The following is a 10,985-nucleotide window of genomic DNA, read 5'->3' as shown; positions in this document are numbered from 1 at the left end:
AGAGGAAAGGAAGTGAGGGCTAAAAGAGTGTCCTCTGCTCTCTTGTCTTCTGTTCTCCACTCCATCCACTCCACTTCCCGGGGACAGGAGATCAAAGGGGAACGCAAAAAGCAGAGAAGAAGCAGAATAAAGTGCTACTGCTAGGCAACGACCCAGAATGACTCTTAACCTCGAAAGTGGGACAGGATCCGTCGTTATGCTCCCATATTTCCAGCACTTGGCCCAGAGACTGAGGCGACAAATGGCACCTGAGACTCGGTGTGTGTCAATTCACTGAAGCGTAGAAGGAGACTTGCCATTCACTGGTCACAGAAGCTATGGATGATATTGGACTTTCACTCCCATGACATTCAAATTGACTCTGCTGCCAATGACCAACATTTAGTCTATTACTTGGCGATAATAATGTCTGCTGAAAGAAACCTGTAAAGCTGACCACAGATGTGGGACTATCCAGCCACAGCATCAGAACATTGGTTGATGAATGATAGTGGAAGAGATTTAAGAAAAACCACCTAGTGAGGAGGACTAACGTGTGGTCTCAGGAAAGCTGCAGGCTGTCATCTACATGAGTGGTGTGATGCTGCTAGATCCCTCGGTGGGTGCATAGACTGAAGCCAGACCATGAGGAAGCCTGAAGTGGGTCTCTCAGGAGGATGCCCTTTATTTCAGGTGAGGAAGGAGATGTGTAGAGCTAGTTAATTTGTGCAAGCCCTACATGTGCCCCCCCCCCCCCAGGAGCAGAACCAACCTCCAAATATTTTCTAGTACTACAACTCTAGAGTCATTGACACTCTTAGGAGTAGATTTGGTTGTTAGCTCCACAAAGGAGTGTTGAGCCCTGGGTCAGCAGAGACAAACAGTGCTGCTTTCCACCCACTACTGTTGTGTTGAGGGGAGCTGTGTGGTGAAGGCCGTGGTTGAGCACCCGAAAAGCCTGGTGGGATCATCCACTGTCTGAAGGAATGTGGAAGGAGGGCAGGAAGAGGAGAGGGTGCTTGGAACCCAAGGTAAACAGGTGTCAGTGGACCTAGGAGCAGGGTGTCCACAGAACAGATGGCACGGGAATGTAAGGAAGCAAACAATACAGGGGTGGTCGTGGAAGTGAGCAGACAGTAAGAGGAGAGGAGCGGGGATGAGGGGGAGGGGCCAAATCTGACACCACCCACCCCACTGCCCTGGTCACTGACACCTGGAGAGAGCCTTGTCATTTTAAGCCAGTGCTCTACTACGAAGACACACCCCAACTCTCTCTGTAGATGTCTACCCTGAAGTTCTCATTTCTTTAGAAACCATTTTCTGTGAAGATCCCAGGAATTGAACACTGATGTTCAAGGTTCTCTCTCTCTCTCTCTCTCTCTCTCTCTCTCTCTCTCTCTCTCTCTCTCTCTCTCTCTCTCTGTAGGTTAGAGGTTGACTTGCATGAGTCAGTTCTTTCCTTCGGCCATGTGGCTTCCAGGCATTGGAATCAGGTTGTCAAGCTTGCCAACAAACGCCTTTACCTGCTGAGGTGTCTCGCTAGACCACAGTATGTATTTTTGTTTAAAGCCAAATCTGGCCAGAATGAAAACTGAAAACTCCTAACTAGCCCAGGAAGGAGGACCTGAGGCTTGGCCGAGTCACCCCCCCCCCCATCCCTTTGTTTCATACCCACGTCTGCTGAGTGGGCATCCTCTCCTCCTACGTTTTCTTTTCATAATGCTCTGTTTTTTAGTTCTTGCATCTGGTCACCCGAACACCTTTTACAATTTTGAGGTGCTACATTTTCCAGGCTGGCTCCTTCTCTTAGGTTAATTCAAGACTTTGCAGTCCAGAGTCCCAATGGGTTGGGTGGTTATTTCAACATGTCTTGCAAATGCTTAAGAAAAACAAAGGGAAAGATGCTCTTGTGTTTATTTTCAACTTCTCTGAGTCCTCATATCATAGGACATCTTAAAGTAGCAGGGTTAGGCATTATGTATAAGTCTAGTCACAGGAACTGGGGATAAGCTTAGGACTAGCATGTTCAAGGACCCAAGATCTATCCCCCATACTATAAAAAAAATAAAAATAAAGCCAAGCCAGGTATGATGGCATACACCTTTTTTTTAAAAAATATTAATCCTAACCTTTAAAAATAACAAGTATACTCCTTACTGCACAACAAAATAAACCACTGTTGTAAATTAAGAAACCCAGACATTTACAGTAAAATATGCTTACACATAAGTATGACCAAATTTATTTGAAGCCCCTGATAGGTCTTAAATACATGCAGTTATCATGTAAAAACAAGACCATGAGTGATGCAAAAAAAAAAAAAAAGTCAAAAATCACTATCACCAAAACCAGAAAAGAAACACCGAAATGGAAACAGACAGAACAGCTAATAAAATACAAGGAACCCACTAGAGTGGCTATACAAATAGGCCATCTTAATCCCGCCACTGTCAAGAGCTCTTCATTCTCCACACTGCCATCTATAAAATGACATTCTGAAAACCTGTACTTGTAATTCCAAAACTCAGCTCTTAAGAACAACCTGGTCCATGTGCTCGCTTCAGCAGCACACAGACTAAAGCTGGAACATACAGAGGAGATTAACATGACCCCTGCGCAAGGACGACTCGCGAATCCATGAAGCGTTCCATATTTTTAAAACAAACAAACAAACAAAAAAAGAACAACCTGGTCTACAAAGAGAGTTCCAGGAGAGCTAGGAATACACAGAGGAAAAAAAAAGTCTGTCTTGGAAAATAAATAAATAAATGGAACTAATTAGAAAATCTTATCTTTTAAATGAGGTGGGTATTTCATCTATCTAAAATAAGGTAATTGAGCTCAGTTTGATTTTGATCCACCATTTCACTATTGCTTTCTATACATATGACCGTTTGTCATTCTGTCTCCCCCTAATCTTAGCTGCTAAACAATTACTTTTAAATATTTCTGTTTATGTAGTAGGTAGCTAGGTGGCATGCATGTCCGTGTGTGGGGTTGTGGATGTGAGTACAGCTGCCCATGAAGGCTTTAGAGGATGCTCAATTCCCTGGAGCTGGACTTGCAAGTGAGCCCCCCCCCCCCATGTGAGTGCTGGAACGGAACTCTGGTCCTCTGGAAGAGAAGGAGCAAGTGCTCTTAACCTCGGAGAAATCTCTCCAGCCCCAGAATGAGTTATTTTTAAACCTTCCATTTTCTCATAATCTTATTGGCTATTTAGCCTTTATTATTTATTGAATGTTTACATGCATTATTATATGCATCATTGATACTTTCACATTTATTTATTTTTTTTTAATTTATTTATGTGTGTGTGTGTGTGTGCGCGCGCGCGTGCGCACATGTGTCAGGGTATACATGTGGCGGTCAGAGGACACCTTATGGGAGTCAGTTCTCTCCTCCACTGTGTGTGGGTTCAGGGGATGGATTCAGGTTGTCAGACCTGGGAGCCTTTGCTAACTGAGTCACCTTCCCAAGCCAAGGGAAGAGATCTATTAAAATCTAAGCTCAATCAATACCTTCATCCTGCACCAGTGCCCTTACTGATATGAGTTTAAATTTTCTTTTTTCATCTCTTTCTCTATACAGCACATAATAAATCATGATTTATATTGTCCAGTTTTAATTGGATGGACCCATGTCAAGTCTTTCTGTTAAATTTATTGTATTTTGAATTTCTGAGCTCCCATTTGGGTCCATTTACTTTTGTATATGCTGAGACAGGGTCTCTCTATGTTGCCCAGATGGACATCAGCCTCCCGAGTAGGTACTGTGTGTGTGGAGAAGGATCTGCATTTTGATTTCACAGGCAACAGGAAGTGGTCTGTGGCACTGGGTGTGGCTTGAGCATATATGAGTCCTCAAAACCCACCACCACAGTGACACACCTCCTCCAACAAGGCCACATTCACTACAAAAAAGCCACACCTTCTAATAGTGACACTCTCTATGAGCTTATTGGGGCCAAATACATTCAAACCACCACAATGGGGCTGGAGAGATAACTTAGCCCTATAGAGCACTGGCTGCTCTTCCAGAGGAGCAGGGTTCAATTCCCAGCACCCATATGGCAGGTCACAACTGTCTGTAACTCTAGTTCCAGGGAATCTGACACCAATGCACATAAAATGAAAATTAATTATTAAAAAAGTTTAAAATATTAAAAAAAAAACCACCACAATGTGTGTGCCCAGCTTCATTTGGCTTCCACATGAAAACCATTGAGATAGGGGCTTTTTATTTTCATAGTCTTGGCTGTCCTAGAACTCTAAGTGGACCAGCACAGCCTCAGACTCAGAGATCTATCTGCCTCATGACTGCTGGGATTAAAGACATGAGCCATTATATGCGCCCCCCCACCGTGTGTGTGTGTGTGTGTGTGTGTGTGTGTGTGTGTGTGTGTGTGTGTGTGTGTGTGTGTTTCAGGCTTTTGTTTTGTTTTTCTTTTCTGTTATGCTATTGATGCAACTCAGAGCCTCTTGTGCAAGTACTCTGGCCCTGAGCTGCCTCTCCAGCCCGACACCTAATAGTTTTGCTTTTGCTTTCTTTCTTTCCCCTTAATGGTTTTAAGTAACTAAAATAATTTGATTGAATAATTTGGATCTATTCTTTCTTTCCCTCACTCATCTACTGGATTTGTTTTACTGAAAACTTTTCTTTTTCCTTCCTTCCTTCCTTCCTTCCTTCCTTCCTTCCTTCCTTCCTTCCTTCCTTCCTTCCTTCCTTCCTTCCTTCCTCCCTCCCTCCCTCCCTCCCTCCCTCCCTTCCTTCCTTCCTTCCTTCTTCTCTCCCCTCCTTCATCCCTTGCTCTCTTTCTCATTCTACTAAAATTCTGTTGTCCTGTAGTGCTTCCAACACATCACACAGAATCATTCTGAAGCCAGTGTGTAATCTCTTATTGTCTAGAAAACTGATGATTTCTTTCTAGTCACAATTTCTCTTCTATTTTTGGCACATGGTTTTACTTCTTTGAATGCTTATGAACTTTTCATTGGGTGTCAAACATTGTATACTAAAAACAAACAAACAAAACAAAAAATAAAAATAGAGAGAAAGAAAAAAATAGTTCTGACTGTTAAATTTCTCCAGAGAGAATATTGGTTTGCTGCTGACTCATGACTGAGCAACAGAAAGGACGCAAATAGTCATCTTAACTCAGCCAGAGCAGAGCACCACAAACTCTGGGCTTGTCTGTTTCCCGTTCTTCCTACTCTTCCTGTGTTGCTCTTAGCAGCAACCTGCCCAAAGCCTAGGGGCTTAACAGGACCCATTTGGGCAGTGATTTCTAAAATCACATTCCCACCCCACGAGTGTGTGTGAAGCTCTGCTCAGCATCTGAAAAAGTGGCCCAGGTTTTTGATTCTCATAAGTTCTTCCTTCTCAACCTCAGCACACAAAAGCTTCCTGTCTCGGGATACCTTGATGTGTTCAAACATTTGTGGTACTTAATTTTATTTTCTCCTGTTTCTCATTTGTGTGTTTTGCAAAAGAGTTGATAAGCACACTGTAGGGAAGGGAGGCATAGCAGTTTTTGTTTTCTTTCTTTCTCTTTCTCTTTCTCCTTCCTTCCTTCCTTCCTTCTTTTTTTCTTTTTTGTTTTTTTCAAGACAGAGTTTCTCTTTCTAACAGCCCTGGCTGTCCTGGAACTCAATCTGTAGACCAGGCTGGCCTTGAACTTACTGAGATCTACCTGCTTCTGCCTCCCAAGTGCTGAGATTAAAGGTGTGCACCACTAACACCTGTTTCCTATTCACTTTCTTATTTGCCTAATATGTTAGACATCAGTGGACTCCCAGGTCTACTTAAATGAATACCTGAAACTCAGGACCACAATGAAGAAGGTTTTTGTTTTTAAACTACTTACTGTCATGATTATTTTTGCTCTTCCTTAATTATTGAGTGGGCTGAGCCCTGGAGAGATGGCTTAGTGGTTATAAGTGCCATTCCTGATGACCCGAGTTCAATCCCTTGGACCATATTGTGGAAAGAGGGAACAGACTTCAAGAAATTATCCTCTGATCTCCCAATGTGCATAGGCCACCATGCAGCCAAACCAATAAATGCAACAACAATAATAATGATAATAATAAAATATTAAGTAATCTGGATGGCATCTCTTAGAAAATTTTAGGAACCATAGCATTTCTTTTAAAAATATTTTATTGCTGGGTGGTGGTAGTGGTGGTGGTGGTGGTGGTGGTGGTGGTGGTGGTGCACACCTTTAGTCCTAGCATTTGGGAGGCAGAGCCAGGCGGATATCTGTGAGTTCAAGGCCAGCCTGGGCTACAGAGTGAGTTCCAGAACAGGCACCAAAACTGCACAGAGAAAACCTGTCTCAAAAAAAATTATTATTTCGAAATTATGAGTATAGTGTGTTTCTAAATATAAGTGCAGTGCCCATAGAAGCTAGAGGAGGGTGCTGTAGACCCAAGATCTGAAGTTACAGGCATTTCTAAGACTGTGGATGTTGGTGCTGAGAATTGACCTTGGGTCCTCTGGAAGAGTCACAAGAGTTGCTTGTAACTGCTAAGCCATCTCTTCAGGCCAGACATCTCTTTTCTTATTGTACTGACATTGAAGTTTATGATGATCTAGTCTCTTTCCTGCATTTCAGAGTTATATTCTTTTTTTTGTTTGTTTGTTTGTTTTGTTTTTTGAGACAGGGTTTCTCTGTGTAGCTTTGGAGCCTGTCCTGGATCTCACTTTGTAGACCAGGCTGGACTCGAACTCACAGAGATCTGCCTGACTCTGCCTCCTGAGTACTGGGATTAAAGGTGTGCATCACCCACCACCGCCTGGCCAGAATTATATTCTTAATCATTCTTAGAAGACATGTATCCACGATTGCTGTCTCTACCAGGTGACTCCTATGCTGTCTTGGGATTCTGCCAGCAAGAAGGCCATCACCTGCTGCAGACCCTCAGTCTTGGACCCCTGGAATCATAAGACCAAATAAACCTATTTTTCTTACAGAAACTACAAACAATTGTTCCTGTCTGTTCCCCTGACTCTGCCCTGAAGGACTGAAGTCTATGTTTGGTAACTAAGAGTGTGAGTCAGTCAGAATAGTCACTGAATGCCACAGATTCTCCACCATTTTAGAAATGTTAAGCAGGATGATATTTCTTGGTACCAGTCTGGGTGAGAGCCTTGTCTTTTCAGCAGAGGTGACTCATGTTACTTCCTGGTTAGAGAATTTGTTTGCATATATATTCCCCTCCAGCCAGCTTTCTTCCTGTTGAACTGGGTCTCTTTTGACCCTGATGAACAGAGAACTCTTGCAGACTCACAGTGAATATTCACTATGAGAAAAAAAAATATCTTTTATGGTTTCAAGTGATTAAGATTTTGAGATTGCTCACAACCATCTGTATCAGTGTTCTATTATAGGAATAGAACATACACACTAAACACACACACATACATTACACACACACTATATAATCATACACTACACACACATATGCTACACACATACAATACACACACACCACACACATAAACTACACACATACACATACTACACACATATAATACACATACTACACATACAGACACTATGCATACACTATATACACATAAACTACACACATATACACTACACCACTCACACACTACATACACATTTATACGGGCTAATTTTGAGTGTAACTTGATACAAGCTAGAGTCATCAGAGAGGAAGGAGTCTCAGTTGAGGAAATGCCTCCATGAGATCCAGCTGTAAGGCATTTTCTCAATTAGTGAACAGTTGGGGAGGACCCAGCCCATGGTGGGTGGGGCCATCCCTGGGCTGCTGGTCCTGGGTTTTATGAGAAAGCAGGCTGAGCAAGCCAGGGGAGCAAGTCAGTGAGCAGCACGCCTCCATGTCCTCTGCATCAGCTCCTGCCTCCTGCTCTACTTGATTTCTTGTTCTGATTTCCTTCAGTGGGGAGCAACAAGGTGGAAGTGTAAGACAAATAAACCTTTTCCTCCCCAACTTGCTTTTTGGTCATGGTGTTTTGTTGCAGCATTAGAAACCCTAACAAAGACAACACCATACATGCCACACACACACAACACATATACACCATGTATACACACATATATACCACACACACACACATACAAAGATTAATCTGTAGACATGTACTGACTTAAGAGATTGTGTGGGATGCTAGGCAAGAGCAAAAACCAGAGGGCAGCCTATCCTAGAGGTGGGCTGAACCTCAGGTAGGGATGAATGCTGATCAGTAGTGGGATTTCTTCTTGAAGAAGCTTTAAGTCTGTCTTTAAGCCTTTCCACTGATTGGTCCAGTCTTATGCTGGTCATTGAGGATACATGGTAACTGTAATGATTTGAATGAGAATGGTTCCCACAGGCTCATATGTTTTAGTACTTAGTTCCCAGTTAGTAGAACTGCTTGGGAAGGATTAGATGTGGTCTTGCTGGATGAGGTGTTTGTTAATCCTGAGATTCAAGAGAAAGAGCAGTTCCACAATTTTGAGGCAAATTTGTAGCAAGCTTTAGGTAAATACTGTCCAGGAAGAAGGACTCTGGCCAGGTCCACCCCTGGATTCCCAGGGAATGGCCACATTTTACAGGGGCTTAAAAAAGGCAAAACTCATAATTACTGCATTTCCCATCAGGTCCACCCAGGGGCAAGCACACATCCTGACATATTTCCTGTCTATGAGCTTCCTGCCCACACATGATCAAGTACATCTGGTACAGATGGGCCAAACAAACTTTTTTAGGGGAGTGAAAACATGTGGCTTATTTCCCAAGAACTACAGCTCCCAGCATTCCAGGAAATTATCTTGTCCTTGGGCAAGCAGGGCTTACAAGTCCACTTTGCCTCTTGCATGTGTCAATGGGGGTAGGCTTTGAGGCTTACAGGTCCACTTTGCCTCTTACATGTGTCAATGTGGGCAGGCTTTGAGGTTTCCAAAGCCCATGCCATTCCCAGTGAGCTCGCTCTCTCTTTCTACGCTGTGTTTATGGATCAGACGTAAGCTCTTAGCTACTGCCCAGCACTATGACTGCCTGCCTGATGCCCTCTGCTGCCTGCTATGCTTACTGCCAAGATGGTCATGGACTCTAACCCTTTGGAGCCATGACCCGCACATTAAATACTCTCTTATCTAAGTTTCCTTGTCATTGTATCCTAGCACAGAAATAGTAGCTTATGGCCTTCTTTCACTTTATTTAAGTGTGTGCTCACACATGTGAGAGGCAAAGCCTGACTCTAGGACTTCTGACCTTCCTAATCTCCAGCCAAACTGAGCTGGAACAAAGTCAGGCTCTGAGCATTATGACCTCACCAAGACTTCCTCCAACCCTTCCAAATCACCTCCACACTCACCTTCCTTTGCCAGGCTTCCACTTCTCTCTCTTACAAAGTCCTGTAAACTACTTACTGATATCAAATACTTAGCATACTGTTAACATCTTCTGTATTTATTGAGTTTGTCATTAGAATTTCTACTTACAAGTGTCATCTAAATTTGCCACATATCTGCCTCTACTTAACCCCGTGAACTCAGTGTGTGTTTGTGCTTCATTTACCTAAGAAATATATTTCATTACATAAGAAAAGCATTGCCTGACAGCTTCAAGATGTCTAATTTCTCTTCCATCTCAACAATTTCATTTTGCTTTCTTTTTGTTTGTTTTGTGACAGGGTCTTACTTTGTCGCTCTGGCTAGCCTAGAACTCGCTATGTAGACCAGGTTGGCCTCGAACTCACACATAGCTACCTGTTTCTGCATCCCAAGTGCCATCCCAACAATTTCTGTCATGCAGTTATTGCCTGTGTGCATGATTTCTGTGCTCTGTGCTTCTAATTAATCTTTATGAGTTCAGGATCCTTTGTTATTATTGATTTGGTATTTAATACTTAGGGATTAGATTGGGATGGTTCACCACAAAGACAATTACACATGACCAACAGGTCACACTTCAATGTCAATTTTTTTTTTTTTTTTGGTTTCTTTGAGACAGGGTTTCTCTGTGTAGATTTGTGCCTTTCCTGGATCTCGCTTTGTAGACCAAGCTGGCCTCAAACTCACAGAGATCTGCCTGCCTCTGCCTCCCGAGTGCTGGGATTAAAGGTGTGCACCACCACCGCCTGGCTCAATGTTAATTCTTTTTTAAAGAAAATAATTAATTTAATTTAATGTGCATTGGTGTGAGGGTGTCAGATCCCCTGGAACAGGAGTCAGAGACAGTTGTGAGCTGCCATGTGGGTGCTGGGAGTTGGACCCAGGTCCTCTGAAAGAGCAACCAGTGCTCTTAACCACTGAGTCATCTCATCAACCCCAGTATCAATTCCTTTTCCTCCTCTACTTTCAGGCTGTTTAGGAGGACAATCCTGGTAAGGTGGCATACAACTCTAATTCCCACACTTGGGAGGCTGAGGCAGGAGAGGGTGCCCTGTGTTTGAGATCAGCCTGTGCTTCACAGTAAACACCAGGCTAGCCTCTTCCATCCCAACCAACCGACCCTCCCCACAAAAAAAAAAAAAAGCAACAACAAAGGCAAAAAACAGAAATCAAGAAAGGACAGCTTTCACTTCATTCCACTGTTAGTTGGGAGCCTTTGGACCGTGAAGAATAAACACGTAGTCAAGTTATGCTGGTTAATATGAGTTTACTTATGCCAATACATAGAAAGTAAGGAAGGTAGGAAAACAACCCAGTGCCTGCAAAGTTCAGAGTCATCGTTGAGACTCAGTCATTTTCTCAGTAACAAAGAGCAGAGACGGTGGCCCAGAAGGGCTCTGTGGCTGTCGTCCTTCCTGCTTGAAGGTGGTGCCACAGTCAGGCCTGCCCTGACTGCATCTTACTGCTCCTTGCTTAATTTCTACCTCCTACCGCTTCTCTGATGGTTAGACCAGGCATGTCTGGGTGTGTCGTCTGTTCTCCGGCTTCCCCACAGCCATCTGTCAACCAGTCATTGGAAGGGAGATGAGCAGCCATGGCCTGCGTGGGGAGCTCACAGGGCAGGTGATGTGCTGGGTGGAGGCTT

General features: G+C 43.4%; 1 non-coding gene across 1 annotated transcript; it reads left to right on the top strand.

Annotated features, from left to right (window-relative positions):
- Positions 1–2,530: 2,530 nt before the first annotated feature.
- On the top strand, positions 2,531–2,636 carry LOC114690761. Its single transcript, XR_003734122.1, has one exon. It is a non-coding gene; the product is annotated as a U6 spliceosomal RNA (small nuclear RNA).
- Positions 2,637–10,985: the final 8,349 nt, after the last annotated feature.

The sequence above is a fragment of the Peromyscus leucopus genome, chromosome 15, assembly GCF_004664715.2.
Source record: "Peromyscus leucopus breed LL Stock chromosome 15, UCI_PerLeu_2.1, whole genome shotgun sequence".
Taxonomy (NCBI): Eukaryota; Metazoa; Chordata; class Mammalia; order Rodentia; family Cricetidae; genus Peromyscus; species Peromyscus leucopus.
Note: the sequence above shows the minus strand (reverse complement) of the source record. Positions and strands in the feature narration are given on the sequence as shown.